This window comes from Pseudochaenichthys georgianus, chromosome 6 (assembly GCF_902827115.2).
Source record: "Pseudochaenichthys georgianus chromosome 6, fPseGeo1.2, whole genome shotgun sequence".
In the NCBI taxonomy this organism is placed as follows: Eukaryota; Metazoa; Chordata; class Actinopteri; order Perciformes; family Channichthyidae; genus Pseudochaenichthys; species Pseudochaenichthys georgianus.
The window spans coordinates 42,936,747-42,961,143 of NC_047508.1; the positions used below are offsets into that span (position 1 = coordinate 42,936,747).

At 41.6% G+C, this 24,397-nt stretch overlaps 1 long non-coding RNA gene and 1 pseudogene across 1 annotated transcript; both read left to right on the plus strand.

Moving 5' to 3' along the window:
* Positions 1-7,040: 7,040 nt before the first annotated feature.
* Positions 7,041-13,851, plus strand: LOC117447608 (E3 ubiquitin-protein ligase TRIM21-like; annotated as a pseudogene).
* Positions 13,852-15,830: 1,979 nt separating this feature from the next.
* Positions 15,831-17,100, plus strand: LOC139433925 (uncharacterized). The gene is made up of 3 exons (XR_011643322.1): positions 15,831-15,847; positions 16,118-16,191; positions 16,364-17,100. It is a non-coding gene; the product is annotated as an uncharacterized lncRNA (long non-coding RNA).
* The last annotated feature ends 7,297 nt before the right edge of the window (positions 17,101-24,397 follow it).

Consider the following 24,397-nt stretch of genomic DNA (forward strand, 5'->3'; position numbering starts at 1 on the left):
CACTGAGGAGGAGCGGGAGGAATGTGGGAGATCAGGATCGAGACGGTTGAGATTTCACTGATCGACAGAGGAAAAAGCCACACATGACTTGAGAAGGAAAGTTACATTAGCTTGAACATGCTTTTGTGTCCTCCCTCCCTGCCGTATTGTCTTCCTTTAAAATAGAACATGTTCTTTTGTTTGTGCTTCAGTTGTGTTTATTTACACTGCATAGCGATCTTTAAAGAAGGATCACTGTGTGGATGACACTGAGGATGATTGTGCAAGCAGTGTTTTAAATAGTATGTGAACATAAATGTGTTATTTCACTTGTTTTTCATTGGCATTTCTGGATTTAGGCGTACATTTGAAACTTCTCATTAAAGTAAATGCTGATTTTCCATTTCCATTCTGAAGAAAACACAATTGTTTTAGTGATGATGCTGAAATACCTGCGTCATTAAAGCAGTTCTGTAAAGGTGTGTTAGCAGGTCTCTTCATGTGAACTGTGAGGATGTGTCGCCCCCTAGTGGACAAACATCTACACTTACATATGAATATGTTTTTATGTATTCATTTTTTATTCAAATAAAGTATACTGTGTTATTACCCCTGTCATTCATTCTATCAGAGTCCTTTCTGTACAAAGCCATCGTTGTTAATTCATTAAAAGCCGAGCAACGATCTGCAGAATGAAGCTGTTAATCAATATCAACATCAAACGTTCAAACACCTTCTTCTTATTTTGGAGTATTGGAAGAAAAATATGGTGAATCATCTTCACAATATTGAGGTTTTAATAAAGAAAATATCTTTTATTTCCTCGATTAGAGCGAACATTTCCTCCTTGAGTTCTAGTCAACAAGACTAAGAGATAAATGAAATGATGAACGCCACAAACACTTAATACCAAGTCAGACAGGGTGTGTGTGTGTGTGTGTGTGTGTGTGTGTGTGTTGTGTGTGTGTGTGTGTGTGTGTGTGTGTGTGTGTGTGTGTGTGTGTGTGTGTGACCTAGCATCACTATCCTTGTGGGGACCAAATGTAACTTATACAATCACGTGTGGGGACTCGCCTCGCTCATGGGGACATAAGGGAGGTCCCCATGAGGGGAATCATTCATTTTAGGGTGAAGACTTGGTTAGGGTTTTGGGGAACCTCCATCGGAGCGCAGCGTGATGCACGGGCTCTCGGGTCAATATTTTTTGTTTAAAAACTCCTGTAGTAAAGCCAATAAAAGTTTCTAAAAGCCCTGTTTGTGTTAAAAAAGGTTTAAGAAAATGCAATAAAAGGGATAAAAGAGAGCAGCAGCTGAAGCGGCGGCCGGGTTAAAACTTGTGCTCCAGGGGTCTCCCCCGGTGGGGTGCCCGAGGCTGCGTCCCACAACATCTGGTAAAAGACCTGGTAAGTGGGTTAAAAACATTAGTGTTAAAAAATGATAAATAAATAAAAGTGCTTTTTTTTTTTTTTAAAACAAGTGCTTTTAAAAATAGGTGCTGGTAATAAAAAGCACATCAACCCAAATGTAAAATATAAAATACAAACGGGTTAGTAGGCACACGGGGAGAGAAAATATCCTAAAATAAAGTCAACCAAGTGTCCCTAAAAGTGTTTAAAACCCAGGCCGAAGTCTAGAGAGGTGGTGCAGGGGAGACATGGGACACGCCTCGGATGATGTTTTAAAAAATACTTTATTAAGGGCTTATTTGAGGTTTTCTTTTAAGCATGGATGTATAATAAGAACAGTTTAGGATACAGACCGGTCTGGATGTTCTCCCACAGTATGCGGATGTGCAGGTCTCTGTCGGAGCTTCACTGCTCGTGGTTGAACCCGAGCGCGTGCAGCAGCTCGTGTTGAACCATGCTGTGATACAGGCAGCCCTGCCGGTCCAGAGACACCGTCTGGGAGTAGCCCCGACGCCCCACGTACGAGTAGCAGCTGCAAGAAACACAAGATTTAAACTCTCCTAATCATGCTAAATCAACTTTTTCATGTCCTTTGTACATAGATATGTGTCCCTGGTGCGTCAGGGAACTCACAAAGTGTCAGAAAATAAAACCCTCTCTCTTTTCCTCCGTACCCAAATCTCTAAAAACGGGGCTACAACGGAGCTGATCCAGATTTGCGTCCGATATGACGTAATATCTGAAATGTGGGCGGGCTTTACACCCACGGCCCAATCAGAAACGTTGCTATCAGAAACAATGCGTGACAGTTTTGGACGTAATATGGTCTTTGTTTACATTAGCAAGCATCGCTAACACTCAGAGCTAACCTGTACTGGAGAGAGCATGTGTAAAAAAGCAGGAAATACAAAAAAAGGATGCCTCAAAATAGTACAATAGGAGACCTTTAAGAATCATAATCTGTTTTCGTGCAAAGTAGGTTTACAAATATACGAGGTTTACCCGCCGTCTGACTGGATGTTCAGGAAGTCTCTCTGACTCGTGCGTCTGACGAAGCGAATACAGGAAACATCGTGGAAGGAAGTGTAGTGGACATTTTTATTATATCCTTATATGCTTAAACCAAATGCTTCTTATTTCCTGAGATGTGCTTTATTATTCTATTCTACTCTCCGTTGGGTTTATTCCCAGGCGCTGCAAGGCCACAGCTGCTTTGGCCTACTGGGAGACTCATACACAGTCACACAAGAACCGTTATGCTATCTGCTCAAGGCCAGAAGGTGTCTAATAACAATGTGACCGTGTGAACACAAGAGTTATAACATTCCCACTCTTTTCATATATAACCTCTGCTTTTTCATTGTACTGCGCACTCTCGGGCAGACTATCCTATACTCTGTTCGACCGGTGTCTATATTTAATTATTGTATCGTGTATTTGAAGCTTCAAATAAATAACCAAAAGACAGCTTTTCTCGATTCACCATTTATTTGTTTTGATCACTTTGACTTGTACTCTCCAGCCGTGTTGGGTCCTAGATTTCCATAACAAATAGCGTTGTCGGCAGGATCTCTGTATGTTCGATTGGGAACACCTCTGGACGCTGGTGGTTGCTAGCTCCGGGATCCTTGGATCCTCCTCTACCTCGACAGAAACCGTACGGGACGAGAGGACCAGCGCGAGGGGTGGAACCGATTGACTTCACGAGATCCAACGAACTAAAAGGGGCTTTCAATACTGGGTGAGATGTACAAAGTCTAAATTGTTTAAAGTTAAACGTAATTAAACTCGACATGACATTTATGAGAGGGACTGCTCGAAAGTAGGATATTTGGGATATCTGGTCATCGACGGATGAAAAAATAGTATTTTGGTAACACGGGTGTTTTGGTAACACTATGTTATGGGAGCAAAGCAGAGTGGGGGGGGTTGTACACCCTCCTGAGAGTCCGATTGTGGATGTCATGCGAGCAAAATATGGTAAAGAAAGTCTGTCTAAATTAAATATATGGACGGAAATGTTCGGATTTCCTAAGGGAGGTTCTTTGAGTAAATTAAAAATCAAAAACCTGGGAGATAAATTACAAGAGTATGGAGATGGGATGAAAAAGAAGAGTACAATTAAAGTAAAAGACTTAGAGAGACTGGACACTCATAGAAAGTGTTTAAAATACTGGGAGGATGAAGCAGAGTGCCGTGAAAGAAGGCAATTGGCCGCAGCAATAAAAAAGATACAGGCTGAGGATAAGGGTGAAAAGGAAGAGAAAAAGTGTTTTGTGTTACCTCCACAATATAAACCACATGCTTCCCTTTATCCTCTGTTTTTAGGCGTGCGGGACCCTCTCCTCGACTCTGGGTTTCCATTCCCTCCTCCACCTCCCCGTCTGCTACCTGCTGATGAGGCTCCTGGAGGGGCTGCTGCTGCTGGACCAGAGGTCAGCATACCAGCCGCCGCTGGAGCAGCTGCACAGCAGGACATACAGAGAGGGGAAAGAGACGAAGAGAGACAGAGAAAAGAAAATGAAGAAGAAGAAGCAGGACTGAAAAAGATCCATGACAAGAGAGAGAAAAAGAAAAGAGAGGCGAAGGAAGCTGTCTACAAAAAAGAACACCTCCGCCACCAGAGCGACCAGGAGGACGAAGAGCATACTCTCGCCTTGCCTATGATACAGGTGGCCGGACATGATGGTCCTTCATTAGTCTATCGCCCATGGACCATAGCAGAGATGAAGGAGATATCAAGAGATCACCTGCCAGATGTTGAGTTAGGAGGTGCTAAATTCGCTGCAGCACTCCTCATGTTCTGTAGACAATTCTCCCCTACCATGCCGGAGATAAATAAATTGTTGACTCTGAAAATGGGTCCGACACACGTCAGCCACTTCACCGAAATACTGGGAGGTCAACAGCACATGGAAAAAACCCGAGTGGGACGAGATCCAGAACGCTACCTACCGCGAGGCTTTGGGCCGCCTAGAGACTGCAATAACTACAAAGTTCCCCGCCAAAGTCGACATGTCAAGAATCTATGCATGTAAGCAGAACCCGGAGGAAACAGTAAATGACTATTACCACCGCTTAGAACAAGTGTTCATCGAGAATAGCGGCATTATCAAACAAGAGAGCTGGAAATCCAATCGTTGGCAAGGTCCCTACCAGGTGCTTCTCGTCACCCAGACAGCGGTCAAGGTCGCCGAGAGAGCTACATGGGTCCACGCCAGCCACTGCAAGGTCGTAGTCACAGGAAAGGAGAAACAATAGAAAGAGATGACAACAAGTGACGTGTCCAAGTCACCAATAGAAAGAGATGACAACAAGTGACGTGTCCAAGTCACCAACAGATTACAACAAGTGACGTGTCCTAGTCACCACCAGCACCACACTTGCACTACATACACCAAAACACACTACACACAAGGTGTCACGAGCGAGTGCCAGCTGAGCGGTTCCATATGCTCTCTGGTTCCTCGTTTGTGTTATCGGTGTGCGAAGTCTGACTGTCCGTGTCACGAAATCGACCGAGAGAATACACTCGCACCTTGGAACATTTCCCCCTCGTGATGAGGGCTCGCCTGGAGAGACGACAACGCAACCGTGAGCAATGTGAATACTACTGGAGAGCCTGGACAATCATAGAATGGTTCCTCTGCATACTTGCCATGATAGTTGTGTTAGGACTAGTCCTATATTTGATGTATCCATGGTCAGCACACAGCATGTCAGCCAAAATCGAGGTATCTAAGAGGTACATGGGGAAAGGAGGGCGAACCACATGGGTCGAGGGGCTGATCAAGACAGGGATTGGTAACATTACTCTAAGGGATGGGGAAGATAGCACAGTGCAGTTAGACCCGTGCAACTACATGCATTGCCCCGACCCTAAGAAACTGGGGGGGGCAGACGCCTACATTTGCTATGTCGAGAGTGACAGTCACACCGCCACTCACTGCTCGGGGGGCTGGACTTTTGTTGTATGGACCACCGTGCACACCGATTGGGGTTATACCTTATGGGACGACAAAACAAACATCAAAGGGAGATTGTCTATCTCCAAGGTCAATACATCGAGCCCCGTGATCCTGTTGCAACTACAGGCTGCCCAGATATCAGACAAGGGTTATTTTGTTGTCTGTCTGTATGTATCCGGCGCCGACCCGTGTGGCACATTTTACATAGACATCGCGTCCAAAACTCAGACCCTGGAAAAGCGTATGCAACCTTTGACGCCACTGTTGACATCCATAGGTACATCTACATTTAATCTATACATAGGCGATAACGACCATAGCAACATTGATGTGGGTCAGACCAGTAATGGGATCACCGGTAACGTCTGGTGGCACACTCTGAGATCATTCTTGCAGGCCGCAGGACAAAATGGGTCATGTTATGCATGCACTCTTTTCCCCCAGGACTCATCAATGTCCGTGCCAGTTCGTCCGCGCTCTCTGACCCAGGTTGAACACCTCTGCGCGTTTATGGCTCTGACAAGGCCCATCAAGGGTGAAGACAGCGTAACCGAGTGGCGTTATGCTAGGCAGCTTCCCCCACCATGCAGTAATCGGTCTAACTCCTCTTTGCGTGCATCCACGCTTGATAACACATACGCAAAGTACCAACCCGTCAGCCATGTGCACCCTAGTCATTTGAGAGGGATGAACACAGTCTCTGCATCCAGAGAGTGTACCACAAAACGTCTCTTACACACCTTATTTTTTCCTAGGCACTACTACTGGTTGTACTCGTATCCTACGGAACACATGCAGTTACGGTGCTTACAAAATCTTCGTATTGTCACATATCCGGTGCCCCTGAAAGAATCCTTTCTAACGTAGCATTCCCTGATGTTAAACATATTTCCCTCCAACTGGCCTGGCCCAGTGATGCTGGGTTTTAGCGCGCCACAAGATTACGTTTGGTTGTGCGGCGACAAGCTCTATCAAGTTCTGGCTCCCCTCTGGATAGGTACATGCACTCTAGTGGATTTGAATCCAGCCAGTCACTGTACTCACGTCCTTAATGCACACGACACATCATTACCCAGAGTTCCAACACCCCGACCACCACAAGGTAAAAAGAGATATGACGTCCGCTGGGGCTAAATTCATGGGTGGCCTGTTCCCATGGTGTAAAATGTGACTCAAGTAAAGTTAGAAAAGTATTATCATCAAAATATACTTAAAGTCTGATTTAAGACTTGATTATATTTCACATCATTAATCCAGATCTGTAAAGTAAGTAAAGGTATTCATTAAATGTAGAGGAGTAAAAGTACACCATTTACAATTAATTATAGTAGGCCTACAAAGCTAAACATGTCACTTAAGTACGGACCCATTTTCAAGCCGTCTGTTCAGGGAGAAGGAAGTGTTTCACCAGCTGCTCTTAAACAGGGACCATAACACAGCGTTGTGAAATAGAGCTATGAATCTCCGGATGTGTAAAGAGATGTTCTTTATGTATTGAGAAAATACTCCTACTTATGCTCAATTCACTATTTGAAAAGCCTCTTGGATCAGCTGTAAAATGCATCGTCACAAAGTTAAATAACAAGCCTCAACAGTTCTTCCTCCACTCCCTCTTGGCAAACTGCCACTGGGAGGTGGAACCACACTGTAAGAGAAGAGTTTATATTTCCCAGAAATCAAAGTTGAAGTTTGTCTGAGCGACAGCAGAGCAGCAGCCGATACAAGTCTCTGTTTCTCTGAAGAAACACTCAACTGAATCCAGCAGCTTCTTCTCAGCAACACAGCAGGACTCTGCAAACACTGGTGAGTTCACTACAGACACATCACTGACTGAACATTTAGTCAAAGTTGGATTAAAATCAGAATCTGACTGTATTACATCCATTTGACCATATAAAGAATATTACACAATAAAAATGTGTCAGTTAAGATAAAAACCTCAACATTTACATTAGCAACAGCCACAAAACAACTGCAATGTAAACGCTGGTTAAGTTAGGTTAGAGAGCATACAGCCAAAGCTAGTTTTAGCTCTTATTTTCATATTTCCTGTATTTGAAAACATCTTTATAATTGACTCTATTAAACAAAGTAGAATCTAAATAGTAGATTTGTTCTGGACTGTCCAAAGCCAGGGATCTGGTGTTGTGTTAAAGTGTTGTTTATAAAAGGCATGACAGTTATATACCTCATCTTATATAATGTGTACACACTGTTGGTAAGTAGCCTTGAACTTTGAACTGTTTCCGTAGTAACTGCTGTCTGCCTTTGAAGCTGATAACGTTTACTGTTTGTACTAGTATTAACTTCAGTGACGGCAAAATCCCCCAACAGTATTAGAGCTACACATTGTGTTTCTTAGAGTTTAAACCGAATGCTGCTATGACTTTCCAGATTTCATTTATATTATTAACAGAGATTTTTTAAACATTTAACAATAACAGTGAACTGCACATTTGAGCAATTTTTCACCCTCCGCACAATCATGATACATCAGCAGAGTCAGTATCACCCATCTATTTCAGGGCGGGTGGATACTGTGTAGGCTATGGCCTTAGCCTTAGGCCTTAGCTAGGGCTAAGCCTTCCCAAATATTTTTGTCACTACATTCTGGTAAAATAAAAATATAATGTATAATGTTTGTGTCTTCGACATTAGCGCTGCTATGCAGCCACCTGTGCCCTCTTCTACGAAGCCAGTTCAACATATCCTGAATATGTTTGAGTTATCTTAACTAACCCTAACAAACGAGATCTCGCTAAGCGGTCCTACGACGCTGGTTATCAACTCGGTAAATCAAGCCAGGGTTTCTCTCAACAGCTGAGAGCGCGTTCACGTGAAAGGGGCGGGGTTAGCAACATTTGACCAATCACAAACAGGGACAAGTGTACTGACAGCGCAGCGTCATACTTCATTAATGAAAAGTAAACTAATATTAGACAAATATGAACTTGACAAACATCCATGATTTAAACATATAATCCAGGATACAGCACATAGCTGCACCTGCAAGGTGAATATAGAACAACTGGTTAAAAAATAAATAAACTACCGAGTGTTTGAAAGCGTAACAGTTTTATGATACTCCCCCATCTAAGACACGAGTGGATCTGACTTTAATTACATTTGAGTTGAGTGTTTCGTCAACCCAATGTGTTGCTTAAAATAATAATAACTTCTGCATACAGTAGGCCTATGTGACACTGTGAGTGTTGCACGGCCAGATACGGCTAGAGAAGCTGACTCAGATAAGGAAATATATTGTGATATATTATGATCGATGATCTGATTGATGATGTGATATCAGTGTGATATGAATGATAAGTGCGACACGTCGGCGTCTTCTCTGCATACGGCAGTTTAAACTGTATTTCCTTTATCCTGTAATATGACTTGATATATTTAAACTCTGCACACTCAGCTCTGATTGATCAGCAGGCGGTGCTTTCACTGAGTTGATCTCTTTTCTCTAGACGCCGGAGGCCACTAGAGGTGCTCTAGTGGCCGTGTAAGAAACAACATGCTCCCGGCCCGTTCATTGCAACCGCTCCGGAGGGACGTTTATTCACAAATAACCCTCTCTGGAAAATCCTAAACTGTGGAATAGTTTGGCCATTAAAATGCTTTTTGATTCGATTTCTGGCGAGAAGTGTATATTGTACTCTTAGAATCCACGTCCAGTCGATGTGTAGGATCTATAGTTTGATAAATATTACGAAGATGATATGAGGTCTCGCCAGGAGAACGTGTATAGCGGCAGCTTCCATGTAAAGTTAGCGTGGGTGAAAACTGTTTTTCCGGTCTCGAAGTTTTCATAATAAAACCGGAAGTATTCCCCTCACTGTCAAATGATTACACAGTGATATCTGCATTACTCATCCACTAAAAAACATCAGTTTATCCTTGTTAATTACACAATACTGATTGGTTTAAATTAGAGATGTCCCGATCCGATCACGTGATCGGGGATCGGAACCGATCACGTGATTTTCAAAAAATCGGGGATCGGGAGAAAAAAATCGGGGATCGGGATTTTTTTCAATTTTTTTTTATATATATTTTTTTTATTATTTAATGTTACAAAACAAAAATGACCATGTTCACGTCTTAAAGTCATCCTGAGGACTTAGTTTTGGTTTAAAATTACACAACATCATGTATGTGTTGCTTTCTTTGGGCTTGTTTTCAGACCTGGTTGCTTATTTCTCTGAACTCTGGCAACAGAGTGGGCGCAGTGTCTAATAGTAGCAGTAAGCTAACGAGAAGCTACGTTCAGCTGGTGACTCGGGAGTCGGGACAGAGAAAATGTCAGGAGTTTGGAAGTATTATAAAATTGAAAGCGAAGGCAGTGTAACAGCCAGATGCAATGTTTGCAAGGCAGAGGTTCCGCGTGGTGGAAAGAACAGAGCTACGTTCAACACGACCAATCTAATACGCTACCTGAGAAACAAACACCAACAACAACACGACGAGTACACAGCGGCCACTCAGGTAACGGCACTGAAGCAACCGACACTTTCAGAGACTTTTAAAAGGAAAGAGAAACTGCCCCAGAACAGTGAAAAGGCCAACACAATAACAGCCAAGATAGCTGAATTCATCGCGTTGGATGACCAGCCGTTATCTGTTACCTTTTTTTTCTCTTAATGCATTGCATAAAGATCGGATCGGGAAAAATCGGTATCGGCAGATTGTCAAAATCAAATGATCGGAATCGGATCGGGAGCAAAAAAAGATGATCGGGACATCCCTAGTTTAAATTGTGTACAATGCTTTTGTGTTTTTAACCTTCGATTCAGAGAAACAAATAGTTTTTTCGGAGATAAAACACTACAGTTTCCGAAGACACTACACTACCCAGAATCCCCAGCTATCGTTTGGAACTACAACATCCGCCTTGCTTTACAAACCCCGTGATTAGTCATCAAGCCCTGTGATTGGATGTTGGAGTGGCAGTGCGACAAGGTTACGCTGAGCGTCACAGCTCTATGAAATGGAATGGAACCACGGCAGATTTTCCAAAACTGGAATTGGACGGGTCCAGCCCCCGGCTCCAGCCCCCCCCCAGAACTACACATGCTGGCTATTGTGTGTTTCACAACATGTTCTATGGCACGTCTCTACTGGGAATTGTAGTTTTATAAGACGTTTTCGTATTTCCCACAATTTTGTATGTAGGCTATTCTTAATATTTAAATGTTTTCATCAAATAAAACGTATTCAACAACAAAATTCAATTACGTGCTTTAACCACTAGTTAAAAAACCAGTGGTGTAGTTAATAAAACATAATAATATCAAACATAATATGACTAACTTTATTGTGAAATTAAAACAGAACGGCAAAGGAAAATACAGTTTCAGCAGTGTTGGGAAAGTTCACTTTCTACATGAACTAGTTCAGTTCACAGTTCACAAATTTTAAAATGAACTAGTTCAGTTCATAGTTCATAATTCAAAATGTTGAACTAAAGTTCATGGTTTAAAAAATGAACTAATTTATAGTTATTTTTTTAATACGTTGCTGCGAGCTATTATTTGTCTCCTGTACGATGTTAATGGGATTTGGGTGGTAGTGGATCTGTTTTGGCTCTCTTTTTTATTCACCACTCGCACATACTGTGAAAGGCTAGTCGTGTGCTTATTCTCAATGTGCCGTTTAAGGTTTGTTGTCGACGTCGTCGATGTACGGACTTGCTTTTTCAAACCGGGCGGACACAGTTTACAGGCAAACGTTTGATTTTTTCCGTCTGAGTCAGTACTGACTTTAACGTAAAACTCTTTTAAATGCTCATACGCCGACGCCGTAGAGTCTCACTCTGAGCGAGTGCTGCTCCAGCTGCTCTCGGCTTCATACTAATTAATTAATTAATTCAATGCTCGCCGGTTCCGCGAGTCTGAAATACTGTTTTCAACGCGTAACTTTACATGGAGGCTGCCGTATACCTCAAATCATCTTCGTAATATATATCAAACTATAGATCCTACATATCGACTGGACGTGGATTCTAAAAGTACAATATACACTTCTCGCTAGAAATATAATCAAAAAGCGTTTTAATGGCCAAACTATCCTACAATTTAGGATTTTACAGAGAGGGTTAATTGTGAATAAACGACCATCTGTAACGTTAGCATTCAACGGGAGCACAGAGTGCGAAAACTTTAAACGTAACTACAGGACGTATTAAGCGCTTGAACAAACAACATATTTGGTCGTAATAAGGGCCTGAACAATCGGCCCATTTGGTCGTTTGAGTTGGAGGACTTGAATCATATATACATTACAGTGTTTGTGTTTTTCACACGTTTGGTCCTCAGAGTTTAGACATGTCTGCTGCCAGCTGTCTGTTGACTGAAGATCAGTTTCTGTGCTCCATCTGTCTGGATATGTTCACTGATCCAGTCAGCACACCATGTGGACACAACTTCTGTAAAGCCTGCATCTCTCAACACTGGGATAGAAATGTCCAGAGTCAGTGTCCCAACTGTAAAAAGGTTTTCAGCATAAAGCCTGAGCTGCTGGTCAACACTTTCATCTCTGAGATGGCTGCTCAGTTCAGACAGTCAGCTCAACAGAAAGCCAGCAGCCGCAGCTCAGAGCAACAAGTTGTCAAACCAGGAGAAGTTCCCTGTGACGCCTGCACTGGAACCAGACTGAAGGCCCTGAAGTCCTGCCTGGTGTGTCTGGCCTCCTACTGTGAGACTCACCTGGAGCCTCATCTGACAGCGTCACGTCTGAAGAAACATCAGCTGATTGACCCTGAGGAGAACCTGGAAAGCAGGATGTGTGTGAAGCACGATAAACTGCTGGAGCTGTTCTGTAAGACTGACCAGGTGTGTGTCTGCATCCACTGCACATATTCAGACCACAAGACACATGATGTTGTTCCTCTGAAAGAAGGATATGAAGGAAAGAAGGCTGAGCTGGGGAAGACAGAGGCTGAAATTCAGCAGATGATCCAGAAGAGACGACTGAAGATCCAGGAGATGAATCGCTCAGTGGAGCTCAGTAAGGAAGGAGCAGACAGAGAGATAGCAGATGGTGTTCAGGTCTTCACCGCTCTGAAGGAGTCTGTTGAGAGAAGCCAGGCCGAGCTCATGGACACCATCAAAGAGAAGCAGAGAGAGACAGAGGAGCAGGCTGAAGGCTTCATCAAAGAGCTGGAACAGGAAGTCTCTGAGCTGAAGAAGAGAAGCTCTGAGGTGGAGCAGCTCTCACGCTCTGAAGACCAGCTCCACCTCCTCCAAAGCTTCACGTCCCTGAACGCTGCTCCACCCACCAAGAACTGGACAGAAGTCAGGGTCCGTCCTCCTTCATATGAGGGGACTGTGGGGAGAGCTGTGACTCAGCTGGAGGAGACGCTCAGGAAACAGATGAAGAAGCTGCTTGAGGTGGAGCAGAAGAGGGTCCAGTGGTATGAGGTGGAGGTGACTCTTGATCCTGATACAGCACATCCTGAACTCATCCTGTCTGCTGATGGAAAACAAGTTAAACATGGTGTTGTGAGGAAGAATCTCCCAAACAATCCAGAGAGATTTGATACTTGTGCTTGTATCTTAGCAAGCAGAGTTTCTCTTCAGGAAGATTTTATTATGAGGTTCAGGTTAAAGGAAATACTCAGTGGACTCTAGGAGTGGCCAGAGAGTCGATCAACAGGAAGGGAAACATCATACTGACTCCTCAGAAAGGTTTCTGGAGGATAGGTTTGAGGAACAAAGATGAGTACCAAGCTTTTGCTGGCCCTTCAGTCTGTCTCTCTCTGAAGTCTCAGCCTGAGAAGGTGGGGGTGTTTGTGGATTATGAGGAGGGTCTGGTCTCCTTTTATGATGTTGATGCTGCAGCTCTGATCTACTCCTTCACTGGCTGCTGCTTCAAAGAGAAACTTTACCCATACTTTGGTCCTTGTCTTAACGATGGTAAAAGCTTTGCCCCTCTGATCATCTCTCCAGTCAATCACACTGTGTAGAAGAACCATTTGATTTTCTTCAGAAAGAGTCACTCTCACTAAATGTAATACATGTATTCAACTGGGGAAGTAATAATAATAATAATTCATTTATTTTATATAGGCTTCTTTCAAGGCTCTCAAGGTCACCGTACATTTACATTGTACACATTGAACATTTATCAGAATCTGATCACTTATGGTTCACCTCGATGAGACGCATAACACATAAAATACTACGTGTTGTATGTATGTTCTAATGTACTCTAGTATGTTCTAATGTACTCTAGTTTATTCTACGGATTGCACTCCCTGCCGTCATGACTTGAAGTGATCAGGAAACTATTTACTCAGAAATAAACTTTTACCACTTCTTCATATGTCAGGGGGACAAGAAAAGTATTTATTGTCTCAGAATTGTGTGTTCAAAAAGTGTTTCATACTTGCAGACATTACTAGTGGAAGAAATGCAGTCCTTTTTCATTTGTAAAATACTGTAAATATACTTTTTTTAAATAATTTTCAAGTGAGGGAAAATGGTGTGTTTTAAAGGGGAAGTTCAGGATTGATTATTGAATTATAGTATATTGGTACAAAATGTATTGACAGTTACTTGGAAAATCAACAATATCTGATCATAAACATTAGGCTGCAGTGGTTTAACAAACAAGGGAAATTAAAATGTTACCTCTCAGCTGTCTGTTGTGTTATGTTGATTGTATTTCGTCCACCTCTCTGTACACTGCTTGTAAAGTTTGAACAAAGCCTCAATGGATTAAAAAAAGGAACAAAGAATGTTATTTTTTGTCTTTTTTTAAATTACTTACTGAAGTACAGTTTTCACTAGTTCCCAATTTAGGGAAAGTAGCTTAAAAAACTGTACTTAACTATTTCCATTTCTACTGAACCACATTTATCTGACAGCTTTGGTTCTTCTGAATCTTTATAAACTATTTAAAACCCTCTTGGATCAGCTGATCATAGATATTAAGATTGCTGTATATTTTTGTCAGAAATAAGGTCATCAACAGGTTAGCTTAGCTTAGCATAAAGACTGGAAACAGGGGAAGACAAAGCCAGCCTGTCCAAAGGTAACAAAATACACCTATCAGCAGCTCTGAATCCAGTTTGTTTAATCCATACCAAATCAGAGGAGTAAAAACATCAATAAGACGTTTAACAGGGGATTATGGGTCGGGCTATTTCTTGGCTGGGACCAAAACAAGTTGCCAAATTGTTTTAACATTTTATAGTAAGTACATTTAAATATCTATTTTGTCATTTTTTTGGAAAAAGCCTGGCTCACTATTTCCCCCCTTTTCCTAGTGCTAAATGAAGCTAATCTAAGTGTCTGATGGCTGCAGCCTGTGTAAAATATAAATAAATAATACCTTGCTTCTTTTGTTTGTGCTTTAGTTGTGTTTAGTTACAATCTTTAAAGAAGGATCATTGTGCAGGTCACACTGAGGATGTTTGTGCAAACTGTGTTTATATAGTATGTATTCTTATTTATACATTTTACATCTATTTTCCTTTATTTTTTTATTTTGTACATACTGCTGATAGCTGTGTATATAACTGACTGTTTGCACTCTGGTTAGACCCTCCTAATTTCGTTACACTCTGTTTGCATTATGTAAAGACAATAAAGTAATCTAATATAATGTGACTCCTTATTGGCATTTATAGATTTAGGTGTACATTTGAAACTTCTCATTAAAGTAAATGCCGTTGTAAAGGATTTTCCATTTACATTCTGAGGAAAAAACGTTGTTTTTCTTTTAGTGGCGATGCTTAAATACCTGTGTCATTAAAGCAGTTCTGTAAAGGTGTGTTAGCAGGTCTCTCCATGTGAACTGTGAGGATGTGGACAAACATCTACACTACGTGCAGTCAAGATTTGTACTGCAGTTACATTCTGAGCGGAGTCATATAATAGAAGAGTTACGACATCTCCGTTCACTCCAATGGACCACTTTTTTACAGCAATGGCGGATCGTGGAGCCTCTTAATCGTTCCCTGGAAGTTAGCGCCAAGGCTAGTAGAGCTGTGGAGTTGCAGCATAATAGACCGTTCGTGACGGACTTTTAAAGGAAAGAAGAAGTTTAAAGATTTATATTGCTGATATTATCAGTACATCTGATTCAAATTAACATGTGTATTAAAGGATGTCAGTGGATTATCCCTAAATTAGTAGATTTAGGGAACGTTTACAGATAACAGATTAAGCTAGGATACCGAAGCAAGTTAGCAACACACGTTGAACAGCCTTTTAATTGTAAATTCCGTTCTCTTAATGTCTATTTGGTCCAACTTTGTTGAATTAGAGAAGAGGGGCTTCTAAACGGGATTGTATGTAGGGGGTGGAGGGAGTTAAATATTAGATAAATATAACTTTGGTGCGTGTAAGAGTGAGTGTTTTTAGCAGAGCCATATTGTGTCCTTGTGATTATGTTGATTATTATCCGTCTGTATAATGTTGCAGCTCAGCTGATTCTGGATTGATGGCAAAGGGAGAGGGATTTAAGTGAGAGTGAAAACACAAGGTAAGTTTAATACTACTGTTTTATCAAATTCAAATTCAAATTCAAAAGCTTTTATTGTCATTGTACATATATACAACGAGATTCATGGTTGCTGCTCCAGCGAGTGCTTTAAAAACAGACATATTAAAACACAAAATAAAAGGTCTGACAGTTACGACCAGCAAGTAGTGCTGGTCGTAACTGTCAGTGCTTATATAAGTAAGCATACTAAACATGTATTCTATCACTGTATTATATAAGTAATCTTGTTACTAACCTACTGTATGGCAGGTGGAGGGGCAGTGATGTTACAGGTGGAGGAGCAACACTGCAAGACTGCAAACTCACAAGACAGAGAAATCAAAGTGTGTTCTCCAGAGAAGAGGTTGATTTCACTTCAATTTTTTATTTCATATTTTCTAAAGATGTGGAAATGGCAAAAAAAAAACGTGAGAGCTGTAACCAAGACAACTGTAACAACATGAGTAGAGAGCCACCAAGGTTTTTCAAGTCCCTCTCTTACTCCATTTTTACCAGATGTGGGACATCGGGCATGAAATAAAGCTGGCTGTCTGGTGTTGCTGGATGTGGCACCGATGTTTTATTTTGGTCCACCCCAAAGGATTTCCACATGGCTCGGTTAGGGCTACCCATGTCGGTGGTGACATCAAGGACATGTAGCTCTATGGATGCTGCCCTCTGTATTATATCAATAATGATTGGCCTGTACTCTGCTCCATTGGTAGAATTGCCAGTGTAATGATATGCCACTACTTGCTTCCACCGTGTTGTGTTTCCACCCAACATAAACACACAAGCATGTGTTGCCACCCCTGTGTGACCTGGTAAAGTCACATCACCGTACAGTTTGCCTGTAATCATGTCTAACTCCACACTTGGTGTGATTGCCATTTCATCCAAGGTCAACACACACTCCCTTTCAAGGTCTGTCAATCAATCTGCCTTCAATTTTAGGAAATCAAAGACCTCTGTCAACACACCAGGCTCAAACTTAACACATTGCATCCTTCTTTGCAGTGGCCTTATTCCTGGAAGGGGAATCTTCAATTCCTGCAGAGTTTTGTAACCCGTTGGTCCGCACCCAAAGTGAATTTTCAAAGCCTTCTTAATTGTCTCATTGCTCCATGTCATCCCCTTTGTTGTGAGTCTGCCTAATGCCTTAAGTTGGTCTTTGAAAACGTTTTGTTATATTTCTTGTCCCTAACTTTCATTGTTTTCTTGAGAGCGGCATTTTCCTTCCTGATTTTTCTTAGTGCAGCCTTTGCTTTTTGGTGATTCCTTCTTGGCTCTTTAATTTTCTCTTTAGTTGTTTTAATAGATCTGTTTGACTGGCTGCTGGTTCCCTTGTATGCTGACTGGCTGCTGGTTCCCTCGTATGCTGACTGGCTGCTGGTTCCCTTGTATGCTGACTGGCTGCTGGTTCCCTCGTATGCTGACTGGCTGCTGGTTCCCTCGTATTCTGACTGGCTGCTGGTTCCCTTGTATGCTGACTGGCTGCTGGTTCCCTCGTATGCTGACTGGCTGCTGGTTCCCTCGTATGCTGACTGGCTGCTGGTTCCCTCGTATGCTGACTGGCTGCTGGTTCCCTTGTATGCTGACTGGCTGCGGGTTCCCTCGTATGCTGACTGGCTGCTGGTTCCCTCGTATGCTGACTGGCTGCTGGTTCCCTCGTATGCTGACTGGCTGCTGGTTCCCTCGTATGCTGACTGGCTGCTGGTTCCCTCGTATGCTGACTTGCTGCTGGTTCCCTCGTATGCTGACTGGCTGCTGGTTCCCTCGTCCGCCCTCCCTGTCTCTCCTCACTAGCCATGTCCTCTCTTTCTTCACCCTCACTTTCCTTTCTCTCAGTCTCCTCATCCCTTCTTCCCTCAATCTTTGAGACTAATGTAAGTAGAAGACATGGCACTGTACATTTTCGAACATTTTAAATATTATACCACTTAAAATAACAAATATTACTTTGTTACTAAGAGTTCATACTTATTATACCTGTGTCACCTTTCACACTATAGCTGTGATCATGAGCTATGGGCTTTGTAGATACAGGTCCCGGGGTGAATCGTGGTGCAGGGGCCCTTCTCTTTTTGACCACAGGGTGATGCACGAAGATGGTGGGTATAGCCTCTGCTCTCAGCCTAGTCTTGCCAAACTGGTCTGCATCAAAATGTGCCTGCAGAGTGACTTGAGGTTACTTCACACACAGAACAACTCAGTTTTGTCTGCCCACATACATATTCCATAGTGGTTGAATACACAGTATTAGGAAACACTTTATACTTACTGGACATGTTATACTCATTACATACTGTATATAAAATATGACCAAGAATGTGAAACAACTTTATAGAAATTCATATCACATCTGTTACTGATGCCATTTGTCATACTTTGTTAAACTCACAAATAATAAAGTTCCATAACGTCAGTTGGGAACAAAGACCACACCTTATCTCCCCAAGGCATTTCCCATCCAATAGGTGTGCTATATAGGTGTGTATAACCCTTTCTCCTGTCTGTTACTCCCTCTTTCAGCACAAGAACCAGAGGGGGATTCAATGGAGCCTGAATACCTGCACTGAGACCCTCACCCTGCACCCTGAGTCTCAACTCTCAGTGTTTTTCAAGCCTTTCCCTGTTTTTTTGTATTAAACAAAACATTAAGCTTTCCCAATGGTGTGGTTTTCGTTTGGTGAAAAAGTGCAAATGCAGTGTTTGTATATAATTACATCACATATTTTTTTGCTGTTGGTCGTGAAATTGCTCCTGCTGACTTGAGCCAGCAATTTTTTCCTCCGCTCTCTGTCAGTGGGGAAGCCGTACATTCGTACTCCTTTCTCTGATCGATTTGAGCATCCCCAGGCAGCACAGCAAACCATGGTGGCTACTAGGAGGCAGCACAGCAAACCATGGTGGAGACTAGGAGGCAGCACAGCAAACCATAGTGGCGACTAGGAGGCAGCACAGCAAACCATGGTGGCTACTAGGAGGCAGCACAGCAAACCAGGACAACACGGAGGAAAAGGCACCGACAAACAGCATGATATGCTATTCAATGTTTATTGAATTCCATGTATTTGCAATGGATGTTCCTAAAACAACACATTTACATCATCATCATCATCATCATGCTGCTGCTGCTGCTAGTCCTTTGATAGTCACCCCTCGGTCTCCTGTCCTTTCTGAAAGCCATAAAGATGACATTAGTCATTTAGATAACTTGTGTCCTCAATTACCATGGGATTACTGAAACTACCATGAATTTAAGAAAATGGTAGAAATGAATCTAATCTGAATTTTAAAGCATTACTTTAGATCCCCTCCCTCTAAATGTATCAATAAACATTAGAAAGAGATGCTCCTGACTACCATACAAGTTTCAGAAAGATAATGTTGGTTTTAAAGAATTCAAAGCATAAATAAACAGCAAACAGGCTCTCTTAACCAAGGCACTGTTAGCCTAACATGTAAACTGTTGTTCACACTAATCCTAATATTATCACTTAATATTAGCAAATTCCTATTTATTTTTAAAACATATTGATGTAAATACATACACATATCGATTTGTTGTATAAATATTGCAAATCAAAACCTTTATTCACTAATAATTACCAAAAATCATAGTTCTATCTCCTGTTATCAATGCATTCACATTGCCCGCCATGAACTTCCGGGGAACGATCCTCGTCTACATGAACCACGTGACGATAACCGTTTTTGAACTTCCGTTGTCGTAACTCTTCTATTATATGGCTCTGATTCTGAGGTACTTTATTTTTACCTTGAATATGCTTTTATGTATTAATTTGTTATTCAAATAAAGTATACTGTGTTATTACCCCTGTCTTTCATTCTATCAGAGTCCTTTTTGTACAAAGCCATCGTTGTTAATTCATTAAAAGCCAAGCAACGATCTGCAGAATGAAGCTGTTAATCAAAATCAACATAAAACGTTCAAATACCTTCTTTTTTTTGGAGTATCGGAAGAAAGATGTGGTGAATCATCTTCACATTATTGAGGTTTTAATAGAAAGAAAATACCTTTTATTTCCTCGTTTAGAGAGGTAATGTCCTCCTTGAGTTCTAGTCAACAAGACAGACACAGCCCCACCTAGTGTCAGCAGAAAGTATTACAAATAATGATTACAAAAAAAAATATATATATTTTAAGATCATGTTTAATCATCTGATTTGTCTGTACATTGCTGTTTTAGTCTGTACGGAGCCCTGGAGGGTTCATAGAGAGAAAAATAAATAAAACGTGGCCACATTAACTCGTGCACACGAGTTAATAAAGTGTGGCCTCAATTTAAATAAAACGAGGCCACGCTTTATTAATTTGTGCGCACAATATACTTTCTCGTTCGCACAAGATACTTTCTCGTGCGCACAAGATCTTCTTATGGTAAAACACATCGAACTGCCCGATTATTATTATTATTGTCGCCAGGGCGTGTGTGTGGGGGGGGGGGGGCATTTGTTTATGATAGTGTCGTTCGTTCCGGTGCACTCCGGCAGGACTATAGCACTACATCGAGATTAATATTAAACACATATCTTTCACTTGGGAATACATATATAACTATGGAGAACCAGATTTGTGTAAATTACTGTTCGTGGTAATTTGAAAACAAATGCCGGTGGTGTCGGACACACACAAACACACCGAACACGCACACACAGAGCGGAGCTGAGCACACACATCATGCGCCCTGCATGGTGACAGGACATCTCCTTCATAAAACGATGAGGGGGAATACTCTGGTAGTTCGATGTGTGTAGAGGTGTGTGTGGTTAAACGAAGCAGCCTCGATCTCTATTCAGCGGTTCTAATGAAGGGCAACGCAGTGAAGTAAACAGTAAAAGGCACCGCTCTTTGCAGCTGGTGCTGCTCTTCTCAGATTCTGCTGAGTTACACGTTAGAGACACTACTGATATACACCTGAACATCAGCAGGAGAGGCGCTTTAAAGAAGAGACACTACATACTGATATACACCTGAACATCAGCAGGAGAGGACTCTTTAAAGTAGAGACACTACATACTGATATACACCTGAACATCAGCAGGAGAGGACTCTTTAAAGTAGAGACACTACATACTGATATACACCTGAACATCAGCAGGAGAGGACTCTTTAAAGTAGAGACACTACATACTGATATACACCTGAACATCAGCAGGAGAGGACTCTTTAAAGTAGAGACACTACATACTGATATACACCTGAACATCAGCAGGAGAGGACTCTTTAAAGTAGAGACACTACATACTGATACACCTGAACATCAGCAGGAGAGGACTCTTTAAAGTAGAGACACTACATACTGATATACACCTGAACATCAGCAGAGAGGACTCTTTAAAGTAGAGACACTACATACTGATATACACCTGAACATCAGCAGAGAGGACTCTTAAAGTAGAGACACTACCTACTGATATACACCTGAACATCAGCAGGAGAGGACTCTTAAAGTAGAGACACTACATACTGATATACACCTGAACATCAGCAGGAGAGGACTCTTTAAAGTAGAGACACTACATACTGATATACACCTGAACATCAGCAGGAGAGGACTCTTTAAAGTAGAGACACTACATACTGATATACACCTGAACATCAGCAGGAGAGGACTCTTTAAAGTAGAGACACTACATACTGATATACACCTGAACATCAGCAGGAGAGGACTCTTTAAAGTAGAGACACTACATACTGATATACACCTGAACATCAGCAGGAGAGGACTCTTTAAAGTAAAGACACTACATACTGATATACACCTGGAAATTATCATAATATGTCCTCTTTCATTAAAAATGTTAGGGTTTTAGCTCATTGGAACCAAATGCACCTGCTTTTACAATCAAAGTGAATATACCTGCATGTTCTGAGTTTGCATCTTCATGTTTTATTGCACTTCTTGTAAGTAATTTGGGGTTAAAGCATCAGCTTATTGTAAGGTAAATGTTGAGCCAGGCTGAACTAATCCTCTCTCTACAGGTGTGCAGCTGAGGTGACGTTTGATTGACATTTTTATTTCCTCTACCTGCTTCATCCTGTTCTCGCAGGGCTGCAGCCAACTGTGACAATCATGACGAGGCGCTCATCAACTCAGAACAACAGAAACCTCTTCATATCTACAGCTTTGATTTAATCACATTTTAGATTTAAGACCCATTTCTAAGGATTCACACGAGTTGAAGGGCTTGTTGTGTGTGTGGAAGTCAGAAATAATTGAAAAATGATATAAACTTCATGTTTTAGTATTTTTACAACACATTTTGATGAAAATCGAATTCCTCATTCATTCTCAATGACTTTTTAGCAGACCTAAGTATTTAAAAGCTTCTGAGGGAACTTCTGCTCTCACTCACTTAAAGGGGACCTATCATGCAAAATGCACTTTTGTACGTCTTTTATACATGAATATGTGTCCCCGGTGTTCCAGGGAACTCACCAAGTGTCAGAAAACACAACCCTCTCTCTTTCCTCCATACCCAAATCTCTAAAAACGGGGCTGCAACGGATCTGAGGCAGACTGATACAGATTTGAAATTGTTCTGACGTCAGAAACGGGGTGCTCCGCCTATATAACTCTCCACCAATCAGGGGAATGAGAGGTTGCGTGGCATGGTAACAGCATAACAGCATGGTAACATGACACTCGTGCCACCCCCCCTCCTTGCAGGGGGGCGTGGTCAGCTGCAGCTCATTTGCCACAGAATCAGCCCTTGGAAAGAGAGGGCTGGAATAGAGCAAATAGAGCGAAATGAGGCATGGCTAAAATGCATGATTTGTTTGGTATTTTGAAAAAAAAACTTCACAGACATGTTTTATATAGGTATGGCCCTACAATATATTATTCAAATATAGCATGATAGGTCCACTTTAATTTATTCCAACTCTGGCTCAGTGCCAAATGTGCCTAATCATGTTTACTGTAATTGGCATGATTTGCATTTAAAGGCAGACCTTCTCCGTCAAAGGTGGAAACTATTGATACGAGTCAGAAGGTTTATGGGTAACCTCACCTCCAAAATTAGTGTCTCAATGACGTTAGGACACGAGGAACATCTGAGGCGTACGGACGCATGTGAATACTGATCTGAGGAAGTCTCATGGACGTAACGAACGAATGTGATTTGTGGAGATGACGGTGTTTCACATGTAAAGAAGTTTCTACTGTAACATGATTTTATTCTAGGCAGAAAGCATAACAGATATCCTGTAAAATATAATTAAAAGAATTGACATGATATTTATAATATTCGCTTTTATTCGATATTTAAAACAGACAGAGATTTGAGTATTATTATATGTTACATTATTACCAAAGAATGCTCAATATTACACTTTAAAAATGTCAAGGAAATGTAATTTTTGTATATTTTATTTTACATTTGTATTATTTTGTATTTATTTTTATTCTAATATTACATTTTTAATTCATCTTGAAATATATTTTTATTTTTTTATTTAATTTAATTTGATCATATTACATTTTATTTACTTTAATTATATTTAATTACATTTAATGTTTTTTTAATTTTTACATTTCTAAAATCAAACTTAAACCCATATTTTTGTTTTAAATGTCACAACTGTCACCAATCCCAATTTCTCAAGAAATAATAATAACATGAGTAAGGATAAGTAATAATATAGGAACAAATAGTGTAAGTAATAAATAAACAAGATGTCTGATTCTTTTTGATTCTGATTTTTTTAAGAGCCCCTGCCATAAATGTCCCCTAAACCACGTCCACAGGGTTCCCCACTGGAAGCAGAAACAGGGACGTGAGGACGGTGGAAATGATCCAGAGTGATTGGCTCGTATTAACTCGCTCATTGTTGGGACTCACATTCAGGCCACAAAGACTGCCTTTTTGTCCACGAGTGCAGCCGGGCATCACTGGGTCCTGTGTGCTGCTGACAGGAAGAGACATTAAAGAAAGAGCGAGACAGCGAGCCCCGGATCCCATATCCTGTCTTCAGAAGGGAGAACATTATAGATACTGACAGCGAGGGAGAGAGGAAGTGGAGGAAGAGGAGCTGGAATCTGGGCCACATCTCCGTCTGATCGTCCCTGAAGGGCCACCAGGAGCTGAAGCAGGCCTCTGTTCTCTCTCAGCTGATCTCAGATCTCTCTCTCCGTCACTCTGAAGAGGAGGGAGCAGGTGTCTCTTCTGGACTAAAGAGCTGCAGTCACTGTGTTTGTGAGTCCATTTCAAGGCTCCGCTAACAAGATGGGGATATATATAAACGCTGCTGTTTGATTCTGAAGGTCTATATGACAGTGGAAAGGCCGCACTGGGGGTTAGAAATGTTTCTCTTCTTGGATTTGTTCTGAGCAGAATGATATAAATGCAGAGTTTTCACTTTTTTTTTTGCTGAATGGGAAACAGAATCCCTTAGCTCACCAAAAATCTGACCTTGACGTCACACCAGTGCTTAGATCTACAAAATGTCACCCAAAGACACATGTATATACCGGGGAGAGACTCAAGGGGCGGACAGAAAGACAACAATCAGATCTGTCC